Source organism: Thunnus albacares, chromosome 1 (genome assembly GCF_914725855.1).
Source record: "Thunnus albacares chromosome 1, fThuAlb1.1, whole genome shotgun sequence".
NCBI lineage: Eukaryota > Metazoa > Chordata > Actinopteri > Scombriformes > Scombridae > Thunnus > Thunnus albacares.
Genome location: NC_058106.1, coordinates 2,232,988 through 2,252,002, shown reverse-complemented (window position 1 = coordinate 2,252,002; position 19,015 = coordinate 2,232,988). Strand labels below are relative to the sequence as shown.

Sequence of the window (19,015 nt, the reverse complement as noted above, 5' to 3'; positions counted from 1 at the left end):
GAAACAATGAAGTCTGATTGGAGTAACAGATTATTGAACTTAAAGACTGATCAGAAAAACACTGCACAGTGGTTTGTAGTATTCACAGACTGGATTTTACATCTCCGGAAATCATGCTGCAACCCTGTTTACCAGTACATGGACCCTTGATTGTAGTATGTATGGAACTGCATGTGCATCTGCAGTCTCTGTACAAGTCAACAGCTGTCCGTGGATGCAGAACACAGAAATTACAAGTTGGTCTTTAGGTGGGTTAGCAGCTCCTCAAGGCAAGGTGAGGCCTTTACAGACACCACTGAAGTTTTTGAGTAAAATTATATCATTACCCTCATCACAATGGTGCGTACACACAAACACACACACACACACACACAACAGTGTCAGTACCCAGCGATGCGGGGATCATGAGAAAGAGCTGAATATTCCTGCTATGGATGGAGGTTGAAATGAAAACCATGTTGTGCTGCAAGCATCCTCACAATCACCTTGGTGTGACTGCAGACTGCCGGCTGAGAACAGATGAAGAGATTTAATCAATTCTTGTGTTTCTTTCTTTTTCACCACCAACATTAATTCAAAACACGGGGTCTTAAATCTGAGCTTGCTGCTGGTGAATATATGAGAAGAGAAGCAGTTAAAGCCTGGACCAGCTGGAAAAGATAAACAGGACTGGTGTTAATGATGTGTGGGGCTAATACTCTCCTCTGAAATAATCACATCAGACACACCACGCAGTCTACCTCTGATATTATATGAAATCTCCCAGGTCTCTTTTAGATATGGTCAATCTGCCATATCACACATTATACACATGATCCTATAAAACATCGAAATGCATAATAATCAAGACATACTGAGAGAAAAGGGATGACTCCAGTCTGTCTCAAGGAAAAATAATAATTAAGTCAAATACTTCCTAAAAATATCACAGTAAGTTGAGATAAATGTTTAAAATTAATCATATATTAAATTTAATATTAAATGCTTAACCTACTAAAATAATAATTTCACACTAATTACAACATAAGCAGGGTAGCATATTATTAGATTATGGGAGGGTTATGAGGTGCCTTTACATCACAAAACCTTGTGTGAAATTATGACATTAACGTGAACCAGAGAGCGTAAGTGTTATGATTTTAAAATACTTTATCGTTTTTTCATTATTTTACTTTAACCAGCAAATTGCTAGCCAAAGGCTAAAATCACAGCTGACTGACAACTAACAACGCTATTCACAAACCTTCACTTAAAACAAAACTTCACAAAACTGTGTGAAACCCCCCAGAAAAGAATCGGTGTGGTCCATCTCCACATGTTCAGTCTCCAAACACAACACCCAACCAATTCAACAAACCAAACCAGCACTCTGAACTTTGGAAAACCAACCCAGACCAAGACAATTTTTAAAAATCAGTGCAGCAGAATCAGAGATATCCTGACATTTAGTCCCTACTATGGTCTTAACCTCCAAAAACACTGGCTCCTACATTTCCCATAATGCAACGGGATAGTATCCTCAATTGTTACTTCCTGACTGGTAAAGTCTGGTAAAAAAAAAATATATATATATTTTTTAATTTATGTATCTATTTTTTTTAAAACAAGAATAAAACTTAAGGGATCCTTGCTGGTAGTGTAATCTACGCAAGAAGTGATGGCATATGACTGGGGGTGACTCATTGGGATGGGGAGATGGTCAGCTCACCCCCCTGCCGACACTACTAACAGGCCAGTCCAGTTTTTCAAATGTAAGCATCAGATTAAACATCATGTAAGACCATCTGTACATCCATCTCAACATCGAAGGAAAAGGTCCTGGCCACATGGATCTTCTGGGGTTCCTAACCACTCGGATGATGTAGTTTTTTACAGGCATGCTCTGTGGTACGATTAATGGCCTCGGATGACAATCCTATGTAGCAATCCCATCCAGGATCCCAGTGACCAGAGGGTAGAAGCTCCTCCAAGTTCAAAGCAGTGTTTCATCAGCAAAAAGACCTGGACTGTGTTTCATGAAGTGCTTTTTGGACTACTGTTGGTACTCATTGCTGTATTGCTGTATGTGTCTGTCTGGCCAGAGCAATCAACACTGATGGAAAACAGCTGGGACACCGAGTGATTGAGCTTGGGACAAATGCTGGCTCATGGCCAGTTGATGCTCCTACAGTGAGTTTTCATCATAACTTACTGGGATATTTTGCAATCTATTCCTCTGTCCTGCGACACGGACAAGCCCAGGTACCAGAGTGAATCACTGATCCAATGGACTGGTCATGTGCCACCCCGTTTTGGAGAATAGCAGGTCTTCTCTTCATGCTGATCCTGCTCTCCAGAGATGGTCAGCTAAATCCTGGACCAGTGACCCCTGGAGTGCTGCAGAATTTCAATGCTGATTTGTGCCCGAGTGTGTCTGGACTCCTCTGGTGCCAGTGATGAATGAGCAGCAACTTTCTAAGCTGGGCTAAACTTTGTTAACACCAGACATGATGTCTCCATGAATAACTTTTCACTACCAGGCTGTGGAAACCTTGATCTAGTGTCTCTCTCACAAAACCTGCTGCTGACACCACTGCGTGTCAAAACCCTGCAATGAGGAGGCAGAGGTTATTCAAAACCTTACAAACTGTCAATCATGCAAAAGTCTTATGGGACCTGAAGCTGAAACTGAGGGGGCTATTTGGTGGACATTTTAACATCAGAAGCATTACTGCAAAGAGCAATCAGCTAACTCATCTCGTGTCTGACTCAAATCTGGATTTTCTCTGTCTGACTGACACATGGTTGAAACAAACAACTCCTGCGAGTGTGTTCATCGTGCCCGAATACCAATGTTTCAGAAGAGACAGACCTGATGGAAGAGGAGGAGGGGTGCTTTTTATGTGAGAGACAACATCAAATGTTCAAATCACGTTAGAATATGTTGGGATAAAAATCCCAACAAATGTCTTTTAACATCACAGATATCTATAGGCCCCCTTCTGCAGATGACACTTTCTATGATCAACTCACAGAAGTCTTGAAAGAGTGCAATCTCAACAAAGAATTATTACTTATGGGTGACTTTAATGTGAACTGGGAGGATAAATCTAAGAGGAAAAAACTAAAAATGATCACAGAAAAATTCCAACTAGAACAACTAGTAAAATGCCCAACTAGGATTGCAATCCATTGCGATCCATTGCAAAATGGTCCAGTACACAAATCAATCTGATATTTACCAAATTTAACAAACCAGAAAGAATAACTAAAAGTTATAATTTAATCACTGGCTTATCAGATCATAACCTAACCCTATGTGCAAGAAAGATGAGATGATGACATCATCAGGGTTATTTTCTAAAATATTGGAAAGCTCATAGAGCTGCAACGATTAGTCAATTAGTTTGCAACTATTAAATTAATCACCAACAATTTTGATAATTGATTCTTCTCAAATATGAATATTTTCTTTAGTCCTCCATGATAGTAAACTGAATATCTTTGGGTTGTGGACTGTTGGTCAGGACAAATGAAGACATCTGAGGACGTCACATTGGGCTTTGTGAAACACAAATCGACAGTTCTGGCATTTTATAGAACAAACAACTAATCGATTAATCAGAAAATAATCAACTGATTAAGTGATAATGAAAGTAATTGTTAGTTACAAGAGACATAAAACTTTCACATATTGAGTAGTACTCTTGATGACTAATACACTTAACTTGGTGTGTGAATGTGGTGGACTCTACCTTTATAATAATTTTAATAATTTACAAAAAAATCCTCAGTCCTCAGGGACCTATTGCAGCTATTGCAGTTGATGTAGGAAATGTTAAAGGAGATTGGGTTTACTAAAATACTAAAAATGAAATATTCCACTGCCAGATAATTGCTGAAAGGAATAATTACACTATATCTAAAGCAGCTTTCTTCAATTTGTGGCACAAAGGATTTTCAGCTTCACTCCAAAAATTCACATCAGTGGAAGGCAGACAGGACAGGGCCTGATGCTGTGACAGCAGCCAGGAGGAATGATTGACAGGCAGCATATGGATGAGAGATGAAACCCATCAGCAGCAGAGAAAGGACACACTGTGGTAACACAACGTGCACACCTTTTGTGTTAATGGATGAATATTAAAAACTATAGCCTACTGGGAGTGTGTGACATTACACACACCATCCTAGGTGTATGTGTGTGTGTGTGTGTGTGAGAGAGAGAGAGAGAGAGAGAGAGAGAGAGAGAGCTGTGATGAGAAACTGACAAAGTCATTTCTCTGCCTCCTGAAAATAATCCCTGTGGAAGGACTATATGTCTGATAGCAGCTCTGGACCGACCAACAGAGAGGAAACCCAGGAGAGGGTGAGAGAGAGAGAGAGAGAGAGAGAGAGAGAGAGAGAGAGAGATTAATAAGAATTAAAGAGAAAGTCCAGAATATTGGATGGAATACATAAAGTAATGTCACTGTGCCTGTGTCAACTGTTTATGCTTTAATAAAAAGAAGGATCAGATATCCACTGATATGCTGCTGATATCAACTTGGTGTCATATACGTCCCCATATCTGTGTCTCATATTGAAGTAATAGACAAGCTACCAAAGACACTTATTATATACTACATTAATTTTAATTCTGTATAAATCTGTATTTAAATGAATCTAATGACTGTAGTGTTAGCTGATTTCCAGTCCTTCTCATTTCACTGAAGATCAACAGTCCAGCTTACTGTTTTGCTTCTGTGGTCCATACAGTTGCATCCCTATTGCTCCAAGCTACCCTTGAAAAAATGCAGCACAATTCAATTCAATTCAATTTCAGTATTTACATGAAAATGCAGATTCACGCTAGGCTGCGAAACAGATGTTACCTGTATATGAGTAGGTATGTGTTTGTTACATTTGATCATTCATGTAATCAACGCACCCAAACTGCGACATAAGGCTGCCTGTTTGTTCACAAAAATGTCACTCAAGAAAAAAAAAAGGATTTCACAGTGTAAAGCTTTAAGTCCTGCTGTTGAAAATCAGTACTTAGCAGCATCAGCAGTTGTAATAAGGGACCAGAAACAATTTTAAAATAATGGCAGAGATGAGGAGAGAGTAGTTTGATAGTAACTTACATAAAGACTCTAGGAAGCTGTTGGAGTGTGAGACTTTTCTTAACAACTAATGATTTACATTCATTTTCATACCAAAAAGCTAACAAAAAAACATTGTCAAACTTCTCAGTAAACTGGCAGCCATGATGCACATCATAATGATTTCAGTAATAGCCTATATTTAAACTCCAAACCATTACGATGAAGGCAGAGCAATTCTTAAACCCAACAATTGTTTTCCAGCAGTGGGAAACTATCTCATGACTCTCATGAGACACTTGCCTGATGCCATGGTCACACCACAAAGTGATATTCGCTTGCATGCGAAATTAGTGCAGGCTTAGCTGGTGAACTGCTGTAGCTAGCCAAGCTAACTGCTAACTCGTGCAAGTCGGACAGAGTGGTTCCCAGAACTTCTCTCTCCTGTCATGTTTACATCTACCTGGCATTTTGTTCACCATTACACAATATTTCATTAAATAATAAGTTATTGAAGAGGGAAAATAAAGCAGTTAGGAAAATCATTTGTTCGCTAGTTTAGCTTGGTTGCTAAGAGTAACTTCCCACAGTTTATTTGTAAAAAAGACGTATATGTACCATTGACTCCTGTCTCATAACTGTCTGTAAACCATTGCTATTCTTCACTCCAATACAGGACATAAATAAAAGTGAACGTTGCAACATAGCTCACAAGCTAGCTTCCTTCACATTGGATTCTTCGGCTCTCCGTCCTCTCAAACGGTCAGCTCTGTCAACATCATGGCTGATTAAGAAGAACTGGATACCAGACTCAAAGATGGTGCCCTGTTCATTCCTAGGAATGATGCTAAGTGGCGCATGAAAGCACAAAATCGGTTTGGCTGTAAAGAAATTACCCAGATGTTGCTCACGCTTCCACATTTCACGCTTCATAGAGCATGCTCAGTAGAGAATTACGCTGGACGAGCTGGATGATTTCCGGTTGGCTCTCCATTCACTTGAATCGGGATGAAATAATTTAATGGTGCGTCTCCTCTGGACTCTCCAAATGTTGTTGGACCACATGGATTGAATTCTGATAATAAAACAAGTCATTTTGTGGGGATTGTGACGCTTAAAAAATGTATTTATTGTTTTACAGCCGCTCCTTTTCCTATGACTGTATATTTGAAAAATGCTTTTTTGGCCAGTGTGCATCACGTGATGGACTCAGAAGTTGTAATTACATGGTTTGGCCACTATGTCAAATTTCACAGCCTGGCGCACTTCTGGGGGCTTGATCAAGATGGGCTGCTGTTGGTCAACTGCACAAATTCATGGGTCAAAGTTCACCAAAGTGACAGCAACCCCTGCCAGCAAATCCGCTGATCGCAGATCCACTGTAATGATTTTTTTTTCTTTTACACTTTTACATTTATACAAGATCGACATACAAAAAAGGAAACAAACAACAACCACAACACCAACAAAAACAACAACAAAAAGTATAGAACAGTACAATGACAGATTATACAACACATAATATAGAAGGGAGGGATACAGTATAGTGCTTCACAATGAATTATTGATTTCATTATCATAGGGTCTACTTGACCTGTATAGGAGGAACCAAGGTTTCAAAATAAATTCACATAGGACTGTTCAGTACTAGTCTGTATTAAGTGCAAATATGTGATACTGAAATGCATTTCCAACCTTGATCCCAGTCCATTCCAGAATTGTATTTAGTATTGCTGATCATATCAGCTATTCATTCCATATCAAGATTAAAAAATTCAAGCAACCGTGTTTCTAGAAACATTTTGGATTACCAATCTTCCAATTTAATTTATTTAAATCATTTTCGTTTAAATCCTGTCTTTTTTTGACTGTAGCTGTATTGCCCTATACCCTAGCAAGCAAACAACAGGACAAGGAGAGAGATTTATATTCATTATTACTGAAATCGAATGAACACTCCAGTCCAAAAGGACTTGACTGCAGGGCAGTGCCACAGCATATGAATCAAAGTTCCCACTTGTCCACAACCATGCCAGCAGAGATCAGAGGAGCTTGGGTCTATTTCTTTAAGTCTGTAGGGAGTGATATATGCTCTGCGAAGGATTTTCAATTGTATAACTCTGAATCTGACTGACATGGAAATTACTGCAGGGTCCCTCCATATTCTTTCTCATTCTGCAGAGGTGAGTGAAACCCATTGGGACTGAGTCTGAATATAGAGATTCAAGGAGGAATGAATCAACATCCGATAGAGAGCTGAGACAGTACCTCTGTCTGATGCTAATTATAGTCAAAGTTTTCTTTGGGAAGTTTTGAGAAAATTGATTTTAATTGTGCATACTGTTATATCTCCTTCTAAGCTCCTCAAAGGATAAAACCTCCCCATTCTCTATGATTTGTGAAATTTCTGTAATATTGTGTTGCTGTCATGCATAGCTTGACAGTAGATTCCCTGTAGCTTTAAAAGCTGTATTGTGCCATATTGGACAGGATGTTAAAGCAGTTCTTGTGTTTTTCCATTTTTTTAATTTTTTTATTTTTTTAATAATTTCACATGAGAACTTAATAATACCATTATCTAGCTTTGTGGGTGGAACAGGATGATACCACTGATAAATGCAAGATAATACAGATACACATCTAGGATTCCAAGACCCCCTTTATCTCTCGGCAGTGATAGTTTTTTTTTATGATTAATTCCAGACTTCTTGTCTTTCCACAGAAAAGAGGAAAACATTACGTTTATATTATCAAACCAAGGGTTTGGAATATATAAAGGAACAGAAGAAAAAAAAAAAAATAAGCAAAAAATTTTCATCTTCAGTACTTCAGCTCTGCCACTGTACAGGCGGTGTTGACCACCTTCTAAGCTCTTCCTTGATATAATGTAATAAAGATTGTGTATTCAAATCAAATATTTTATTAATAGCTGTTCTAATCATTACACTCAAATATTTCATCCCCTCTGCTTTCTAGATAAAAGGCACTGGTCCAAGATCAGTGATGTATGTTCAGTGATTTAGAAGTAGCTTCACTTTTGGTCCAATTGGACAAGGTCAATGAAATATCATCTGCATACATATTTAGTTTGAAATCAAGATCACCAATTAGAACACCTGTCATATCCTTTGTCCCTATGGTTTGTACATGCTAATAGTTCTAAAGCTAAGATAAACAGTAATGGAGACAAGGGACAGCCTTGTCTGGTCAGCTGATGGCAATTAGGCCATTGTTCCTAACTGATGAAACAGGTTCATCATACAGTGCTCTAATCCTTTGTACACTGAAATGAATTGAATTTGCTGAGATTTCATAGTTTTAAATCCTGGAGGCTTTGATGCCCTCTGTTAAACTGGCAGGTAGAACAACACCACAGCAATGAGCACTTAACCACAAAAATGGGGACCCCACATAAAAAAAAAACAAATTCCAGAGGATTTCCTTTGAGGATTTCACTCACCCTTTAATTCTTGTATTTTTAACACTCTTCCAGAAATACACACACACACAAAGTGGAACATAGCTCTGTAAAAGATACTGGTTCCAGTTTATTTATGCTGCTGCCCAGTACCAGCTAATGGCTGTTTGAACATTGTGCTGGCAGTCACGTGACATCAGACACATTCACAGATCAATATATTTGCCACTCTCAGTGGGAGGAGGGGGCTATGACACACGAGAAAGTATTTTACAGCTCTGTTTGACTCTTGCCAAAACTAAATTCTAAACACACAGTCCCTCTGTGTGTGCGGCTGCATCACTCACACACACACACACACACACACACACACACACACACACACACACACAGTGAGACACAGGTGTTCTTTTTGTTAACCTGAGCAGTGTTCCCTGCTCTAATGTATGTACTGCAAATGTTCCCTGTCACAGGCAATCTGACTGTGGTTGCAGGCAAAACCACTGCTCTCACCTTTATTATTCATCACCAACAACACGCACACGCACGCACACACACACACACAATTACACACACACACACACACACACAAACCTTAGAGTCCTTCCATATGTGGATAACAAGGCTTGCCTGTCCAAACACATATCTTGGCACATTAGAGGTAAGACTTGATAAACAAGCAGGACATGCTGTGTGTGTGTGTGTGTGTGTGTGTGTGTGTGTGTGTGCGCGCGCTCCGCTGCCATTAATACAGGGTCAGTGCAGTGGTATCGTGTTGAGATCTGCTGTTTCCAGAGCACAGACAAGCTCCTTTATCTCTGTCGACAGCTCCATGCCTGATCTGATTCTGCTTTAAAACTACTAATCACTGCTGAGACATTCTTGGCCTGTTGCATAAAGGCCCTGCAGCAGCTTCACACTTGACGCTACAAAACATCATCCAGCAGTGTTCATGTCAGAGTCTACTCCACGTGAATGTAGATGAGGAGACTTCATGGAGAGGATTTCCAGCTGTAAACAGACTCCATGTATCTGAGGGTTGTTCTCCCCCCGGAAACTGAATTCAGAAGGTGGTGGTCAATAATTGGCAGCCAGTGTTCTCACTAGAAAGGAAGCCATGACCTCCAGTCTTTATGAAAGAAAATAAATATATGTATATGTGCACTGAGCCATCTCTCCCCATTTACAACCTTCTGCTGACTATACTTGTCATTGTATAACAACTTAACCATCTCAATGACACCTGAATCTCCATCCACTTAGGAAGGCCATGCCATGACAACTTTGGATATACCAAGCAAGTGGACGTTGTGTAGATTTTTTGTTGTTAAACTATTTCCAAAGGCTAGAATAAACCTTTAGCATAACCAGAGTTGTTCATGTTCCTGAAAACAACTGCTAGCTACAGTCCATTCACATGTGGAGAACAGGTGGCAGTTTGTGGCGAGGAAATCTTGAGATTTATCCACAACGTAATGTGTTACAGCTTTTCCCATTTAGCAATTTTATTACTGTGCTGACAATATGTATATTATTTATATCTGCCAGAGATCTTTTCTTAGCCTACAAAAGGTGGTGCAGTAAATTCAAATCCTGCAAATGAACAAGTGGGTAAACAAGAATTCCAGTGGGTGTACACTACACTACACCCCTTCTCTCAGCACTGTGATCTAAATTGGACTCTTGGGATCCAAACTAAACACGGTCTGGAGGACGTGGCTGTGTTGTGTACTTTTAACGTCGGCTTTAAACGGCTGCTGTATGTAAGCTTTACGCAGCAGCAGCGGCGGCACATGGACACTCAAGTAGAGGATATCTGTCTGTATTTTGTCTGTCTGGATCACATCAATCCACAAAAATCACAGACTCACACACAAAGCAAGAGCAGCTGTCTGTTGTAGTGCCAGGGAAGGACCTGGAATCAATTTACAACCAGTTATCCACGCAAGCCCCTCATTGCTTTTTTATTTAATTAATTAAGAACATGGAAGACAGGTTGACTTGGCTTCTGTAGCAGGGCAACAAGTACAGGCAAGAAAACAACTGCTCTAAACAATTTCACAGCCCATTAAGGAGTTGATGGATGGGTCAAAAAGAAAAAAAAAAAAAAAAAAAAAAGAATTAAATTCCGTCTAGGCAGCCTCATCTACGAATATGGAGCTATTTACTGTCCAAAGCAGAGCGGAGGGGAAAGCAGAGTGACTCCTCTCCTGCCTGACCAGAGGGGAGACACATTTTCCTCTTTCAATTGAGGCTGGAGAGCTGATGGTTTCCTCAAGTAAACTGTGGCCTTTGGCTGCCTGCCCAATCATCCACGGTGGCAGCTCCCTGCCAGTTCTTCTCTCTGACTGTACTGTGTGTCTGTTGCTCTGTGTGTGTGTGTGTGTGTGGAAACTCTAGCCTACATTGGAAACTAAAGGCCTTTTTGCTGCCAAGAGTTGTGTTTCTCACATTGGAAAAGGATTTCAAGAGACATAATACAAGAAAGGCCAAAAGGTTTAGTATGTGTGCGTGTGTGCGTGTGTTTTAGAATGCGTAAGAAACAAAATACAGAGGAAAGTAAAGGTATGTATGTAGCATACATGTATGTTTGCAGTGTTTTTTCTTCTTTGGATTTCATTTTTTTAACTTTGTGTCCAATATTGATACCACGCACTTTGATGCATAAGTTAACAGCTGCATTCATTTGATTTTGGGAGGGGGGGGGGGGGGGGGCAGGAGACCAAGTCGAAAACACGTCTGACGTTGTATCATCTTATAAAGTTCTTGCTAACTTTGTTAGCAACCAGTTGCCGTTTTACACATCCAGCAGACAAAGAGCTTCATTTGGAGTTGAAAAAATTCACCGTCCTTTTAGCTCTGTTTTGGTCTCCATCTACTCCTGAGAAAAATACCTACCTCCCTTCCTGCCAAATGTTTCTTCACCAGCTAGTTGCTAACTTCGTCTGTCTGCTGTTTGGTGCTTGCAGCTAACATACAATGCTAGGCTTATTATTATATTATTAGACCTATTTTCTGAAATAGCTACCTGCTTCTGCTAGAAATAAAGTTGACATGAAAAGAGCAGAAGTTGTGGACCAGAAACAAAAACAATGAGCTAAAACAGGCTAAAAAGCTCTGTTAAGCTGAAAGAAACTACGGAATTGGTGACAATTCCCGGAGGGTTTGTCACTTTGTCATCTTTCATATAACAGAGTAATTTCATCCATTGTTAATATTTAAAAAACAGATAAGTGCAGCTAAAAGTTTTTTGAAGGTTGTACTCTTTTCTCTACCAGTTAAGCCATTGCTCATGCCACGCAGTTTTTATTCCAAACAAATAAGAAGCATAGAATTCATCAACTCAACCTGCTTCACAGGAGTTGATGAATTTTTCCCAGGAAACACCAACCAGACACTCAGAGGTTTATGTACTCAGGGTTTGTAGCAGAATGTGCGTACATTTCACAGGCTTCTCAGTCATACCATGCTCAGGTCTGAGCTGGGAGATTTATTTAACTGACATTTTCTCCCCAATAGCCATCCTTCCTTTTTTGCAGGAAAACAATTGTGTGATTGCAGTTGCTGTTTTTTTTTCAACCAGTATTTCTGGTTCAGCAGCAGAGAACTTTGTCTCTTTTTTGTGGTTAATTGCTGTCAGACATGCTCAAGATGCACCTTTAACAGCCTAACATCAGGTCTTAATTAGCAGCATTGCATTCAAATGAACTCAACCGCAGTTTTGCTCATTAACACCATCACTCATGCTAAATACCCTGTTATATTAAAAAGATTCAGAGACGCTATATTTTGTAGCCTCACCAGTAATATGTGGTAGGTTTGGGAAATCTACTGGTAGTGTTTAGGGCAATAAATGTCAAAGCTTTCATGAGCTAGATTAAGTTGGATCACCATCCAGTTCTATCCATCAGTGAACCAGAGCAGCAAAACAGACACTCATTCATTCAAAGATCTCCCTCATTACCACTTAAAGAGAGAACTATGTAACTTTTGCTGAACAGCAGCCACTGTGGCCACAAGGGGCAATTACAAGATACTGGGACATTGAATTTCCCTTCATTTCCCAAGACTTCTTCCTGCTGCTTAAAGACACCATCATTAGAGGATATGACTTTGAACCCATTTCCACCTGGTCTTAAAATGCAATGTACCTGGATGAGGTTGAAATCATTGGAATGCAATTGATTGTCCAGACCTGAGATCTGGTTCCAGGTTTTCTCACATGTTGTGTGGCCCACTGCACATGCACACTAGTATTTCTCTCATAGACTCCAGGAAAGACTTGCAAATATAAAACCTTCAAGACAGATTACTCTCTAATCATGTCATTATCCAGAAAACAGATCACATATTTATACCAGGTGGAGACCTGTCTGAGAGGGAATTGAAAGGGACCACAGACAGGACATAACAACCTGTCTCCTGGTGAGATACACTGTGTTTACTTCTTGTTTGACTTTGTGATAAAACCATTGAATTGTTGTTTATCTGGACATGTTAAAATATAGTGTAACAGTAGTACGAGTAGAGAGGAGCCATGAGGTCAGAATCAAACTGATGTCAGTAATGCTACAATATCTATCTAAAGTTAGCTACTACTAATTTAACTAGTCATACCAGACACTGATGTGTGGTCAGGGTAGGCAGTGCCTCACTAAAGCTAAAACACGTACTCCAGTAAAACCAGTCAGTGGTCAATAGTTGTTTTAAAAGTATAGTATGCTCCTACATCTTGCTCCTAAAAACTACTGGTCCTAAACGCAGGAAGTTTAAGGCCATGGGCTGAGGCACAGGCTGTCTGTGCCTATGTCAGCAGGTTTGGTGCAAAGGCCAGTCTTTTTGTAGATTTGTGCATGCATAGTCGGTTCTCATAGTGTGTTGAATGATCAACAATCAGGCAAAGACCAGCCCTGCCCCCCACTTCACGTGACATCCACTCCTTCTTACTCTGCGCCCTCCCTAGCACGGATAGCTTAACAGCAGCGGTCAGCATGGATATTTCTTACTTAAAAAGATTTTCAACATTGTCTTATGAGGAAAAAAGAGTTGTGGTTGCTAATTGGAAACCGACACCTGAACTACACGATCTTACCCAGCCGAGGGGGCAAAAGATTACACAAACTTTTCAAACAGAGTTGTACCAAAAGAAGGACTGGCTATGTGCAGCCAGACTAGCAAGCTTTTTTTGCTTTCCATGCCTATTCTTCTCCTCCAGCAGCGACAGCGTGTGGGTGAAAAGGGGGATACTGTGACCTGAACAATTTACCAAGAGCTCTGCTGAAGCATGAAAAATCCACAACCCATGTCCTCTCTCAGATTGCCTTGAAAACCTTTTGCAAGAGTTGCATTGACACGGCCCTGGATGAGCAGTGCAGGCTCTATATCGGTGTGTACAATGCAAAGGTAGAGGAAAACAGGGAAATCTTAAAAAGCTTCATCGATGTGACCTGTTACCTTGCCAAACAATAGCTGGACTTTCTGGGAAATGACAAGAGCAGTAGCTCTGCCAATCATTATGTTGAACTGCTGCATGTGTTGGCAGAAAAAGATGACAGGTTAGCCACACATTTCAGCACCTCAAATGTGCTTACCAGCACATCAAATGGGATTCAGAATGATTTAATTGAGGTTATCAGGGGTCAAATAAAAAATGACATTCAAGCAGCATCCTTTGTTGCAGTGGAAGTGGATGAAACTACGTATTCACAAACAAGGCTCAAATATAAGTGGACTTGAGATATGTCAACAGCGCAAGTGAGGTCAAAGAAGCTTTTTTGGGATTTGATGACGTGAGTAATGACAGAAGTGCACAGGGAGTATCCGAGTATGTATTGGATGTATTAGAAAAGTATAATTGTGCTGATAAGTTGATCGCACAAACATATGATGGAGCTTCAGTGATGGCCTAAGAGCTTAACAGGGTTTGGGCAAAAATCAAAGAGAAAGTGTCTGAAGCTATATTTACACATTGCTATGCGCATAAATTGAATTTTGTGCTTTCACAATAAGCAAGATTCATTCCAGAGTGTAAAATTGACTGTTGAAGGGCTCACACCATTTTTCAGCAAGTCTACCAAACGTACACATTTACTGGATGAAGTTGTGAAATGCCACGTCCTTAAAACGTCATCTGTCGGGTGGAACTCCAATTCTAGGTCAGATGATGGAGAACTCAGATGACTGGGATGGCGAGACCCTCACTGTGGCCTCAGGATTTGATCTCTGGCTCTCAATAGCATTCACCTGTTTTCGCCTGATGGCGTACAATGGCATTTTTAGCATCACAGATGTGCTATTTCGTCTTCTTCATAACAAGGAAATGGACATTTGCCTGTGCTCTGTGTCCGTCAGAGACACTATGTGTGCCTTGAACAATCAGTGAGAGCAGTTTTTTATGATGGTTTTGAACAGAAAAGTAAGGAACTAAAACTGATAAATAAGGAGACCCACCACCACAAATCTGTCAGAGATGAGATGTTCTTGACAACATCACTGTACGAATGAAAGCCAGGTTTGACCATCTGGAGGAGCTTGACTTAGTTGACTGCAAGAAATTTGCCAAGATGTCAGCTAAATTGGATGATCACAAATTGAGGAGCCTGTCCAGATATGCAAATTCTTGGATCTGATTAGATTAAAGTCTGATTTGGAAGGATTATACTGATCACAAACAGTCTAAGGAATGATGTCTTACATTTTTGTAGACAATGATCTGCAGGATACTGTACCCAAGGCCACAACTTTTCAGTGATAAAGTGCATAAGACCTATAGCTGTAACAGAATAGAACAGAGCAGGCTTTCCTCCATAGCTCTTATTTTCATTGAAAAGGAGAGACATATGAAACTAAGAAATATGACTAATGAAGAGGACTTTTACAACAAAGTTAGGCTTTGGCAATAAACCTTTTATTGGCTTTGTGTATGTTGTCTGATGTTAGGCTACTGTGCACTGACACCAAGTCTTTTTTTCTTTATCCTGGTGCGCCATCACCAGACCCTCATTGTGTCTGGTTATCGGTGCACTTTTGCGCATTTTGTAGGAGTGAATAAGTTTTTTCTTATTAACATGGATGGAGATAAGATAAGATAAGATGGAGCTGCCAGGCAAGAGGAAAAAGAGGAAGAGGATTTCACCGCATGTTACTGATACCAGACCAAGTAAGGCTGTAGCAATATCTCTGATTACACTGAATTGAGCAAGGGTGTTTTCCAGTGCTTATCCATTCAACGTATCATTTGTCAGAGGAAGATTTTGCTATTTCAGCTTTTAAATATGACAGTCTGACTTTAAAATCCAAATGAAAGCAGTGAAAGGTTGCACTGTCCTAGACTGAGTCTCTGTGTCAGCAGCTGAACTCAGACCAGCCCCGGCAGATCAGACAGATCAGAGCAGCTGCAGATTCATAAGCGATACAAGCCTATAATAAGAAAAGGAATCTCTCAGCCTCCTACAGACACACACACACACACACACACACACACACACACACACACACACTGCCAGTCACAGACAACAGATCACGCAACAGCTTGTACATTTACAAGTCAGTCGCAGATGAAAGGAAGTGCTACAACCTCAGCTTGTGTAATCCTCGCTCCAGCTTCGCATCTTGAGGAGACACCTCTCTCTCTCTTTCAGCTGGTTCATTTTCAGGATTCTCTACACACCTTCATATTTCATGTTTTCATCATCATCACCATCATCATCATCAACTCCCACCAAACTGACAACCTGTTCTAGCTAGTAGTTTAAGCCATGACTGATTGTGTAACATTCTTCTTCTTTTTTTTTTTTTTTTTACAGAGCAGGTCACTTAGACAAAACATTTCTCTGCTTTCCTCCACTTCCTCACCATCATCATCACTGCCACTCTTCTCAGCCTACTCCTACTCTTTGTTACAGTGCTATTCTCCTCCTCGTCATCATGTCATCCACTCTGGAGGACAATGAAGGTGATAAGGGAACACAGGAAAGCCAGCAGTCAGACAAAGACGGCTTCAAGGCATCATCATTGCATCAGCTGAAGCACACATTTTGCAGTCACAAACACATAATTCCTGTCAGCTGCCTGTAGCATGGATGAGCTCCATCACACACGAAGGCAAAAGAAAAAAGGTATGACGAGCATGTTAAGCACCAGGCAAGTAAGCAACCACGTAACTGTACAGTCATAACCAACATCACAATGTATTAGTGAATAACAGGCATCAGGTGATGCTGTGTGAGGTAACTGTAGAGTTAATATGGTATTAAACTGAGATCATTTTCAGATGTTTGAAGGAAACTCATGTATTTGTAAATGTTTTAAAGCAGATAAAGAAACACCCAAAGAACTGTTATTAAATAAAAATCCACAGGCTGGATGTGTTAAACAAGGCTTCCACTGGGACACTGCTGGCATGTTCTCAGGACTGTTTCAGGAAATTTGGTGAGGTTTTTTGGGTGTGTGCCTAATTTATATATTTTTTAGTCATATTTGTTCAGTTAACAAAAACAAAAAAACATAAATATGCCAGTATTTCTTACAAAATAATTATATTCTGGCATTATGGGGAGGGCTTTGAAACAGCTTAGACCATTTTGTAGGGAGATAAAATAAGCAGAAAATACGATTAAACAGTTAAAATTATATAGAAAAAGCAGACAAAGAAAAGTTTAGGGTGTGTTAGTAGACTCTTGTCCTCATTTTTTTTCTAAAATCATGGCTACATATCTGTACAGACAACAGCTGATAGCATCACATCTGTAGACAGTGAAGGAGAAAATGGTCCACTAACCTGTTGGAAGGAGGCTGGGAACAGAGTGCACTTGTTTTCTCTGGAGCCGAAGAACCACCGCTGGACACTGCGCACTGTTCACTGACTGGAGGAGAAGGGAAACCTGCAGACGATTGGTTTCATACCGGTGATTTTGTGGTGAATGACAACCACCCATTTGAACCTATTATAGTCTCAGAAAAAGCATATTGTTTTTGCTGTTTTTAAGATCTTAACCTTTTAAGCTAAAGTTATTTTTAAAGATCCATCAGGCTAAACGTGTATTATCTCACTACCCGCAAATTAAAAATCCGCTTTCTGGTCATATCTTCACATAAAGCCACAACAGAATATGAGTGCTGCCTTCACTGTATCCTGATATATTTTGTTATTTACAGTAATGTTTGCACTTGGTTGCACGCGATTGTTAAAGACAGACCGGAGCTGGAGACTGAGCGGTGCTATCAGCGCGCACTGGCCGGGAGTCAACTTACCTCTGTCCCTAAAGTCGTGGTAGGACAGGCGGCGTGCGTTCAACAGTTCAGCCCGTACTACATGCTGACAAGATGCGCGGAGCGACCCTTTCAAGCCCGCTCTGACAGCGTGCAGTGAACTGTGCCTCCTCCTCCAGCAGCGCACGCTACCCGCGCAGAAACCGTATTTATCGACACGGATCTTTCTCCGCACACCTGTGGCTCACAACGGCCACATTACACCCTCAAGTACCCATTCTGTGGGATGCCCCACAGGATCAGTGCACTCACACCATGCCCACGCCCCTGAAAAAGGGTATTAAAAGAGTCCATAGAGACCTACCGACCCGTAGTTTGTAATCCGTGCCAGTCCCGGAGCCTGGGAGACGCGCAGCCCGGAGCAGTGCAGTGATGGATGGGAGCGCTGCTTATGTGTCAGCCGGTGTCAGAGCGCAGAGACACGGCCATTCCCTGTCCGAGGCGCACGGTGCGGCGCCGCCTCTATTTACTCCAGCTGGAGGAAAGTCACGCCCACTGTGTGTGTGTGTGTGTGTGTGTGTGTGTGTGTGTGCGTGTGTGTGTGTGTGTGTGTGTGTGTGTGTGTGTGTGTGTGTGTGTTGGGGGGACTACTAAGCATACTTATTTGCAGGGGCGTAGCCAGGATTTTATAATGGGCTGCTAGGTCAAATAAAAATACTGATGAAGAAATACATTAATACATACATTAATTAAGCTCAAAATATGAAATACAAATAAATAAAAATCAAAAATAATTTTAAAAGTCAACCTGTCTCCACCACTCAGGACCAATCACCGGACCTGGGGCGTCACAGCTTTCTCCATGGCTGCCCCCTCTGGAACTCTCTCCCCAAACACATCTGTCCAAGTTCAAATCACCAATCAAATTGCTCTTTTTAGAACTGCTTTTAATGTGTGATTAATGATGTGTCTCATATGTTTTTAGTGTGTTTTTCTATGGCATATGTTTTTAGTTTTTAGTCTATGACATATGCTTTTGGTGTGTTGTTTTTCTATGATTGTTGTAATTTATGTAAAGTGTCTGTGAATACCCTGAAAAACGCTCGATAAATAAAATGTATTATCAGGGCCCGAGCAGGGGCCCAACAGTCCCTGCCACTGAAAGTGCAAGGAACCTATTGTTTTTGAAGGGATTATTATCATTATTATTGTTATTATTATTATTGTTATTATAGTACGCCATTGCATTTTTGAGGAGCTTAGGATGCTCAAAAACTCACAAAAATTGCCAGACATGTCAGAACTGGCAAAAATTGCAAAGCTC

The 19,015-nt window shown here is 40.5% G+C and overlaps 1 protein-coding gene across 2 annotated transcripts in view; it reads right to left on the bottom strand.

Annotated features, from left to right (window-relative positions):
- Nucleotides 1-18,180, bottom strand: part of LOC122980001 (cell migration inducing hyaluronidase 1) — a 220,264-nt gene extending 202,084 nt beyond the window's left edge. Inside the window, exon 1 of one of the 2 annotated variants that reach the window (XM_044347700.1) lies at nt 18,056-18,180. The gene's annotated coding sequence lies outside the window, so the exon portion shown is untranslated. The remainder of the gene's footprint in view (nt 1-18,055) is intronic. The other variant, XM_044347778.1, reaches the window with a different exon arrangement.
- Between the last annotated feature and the right edge of the window lie 835 nt (nt 18,181-19,015).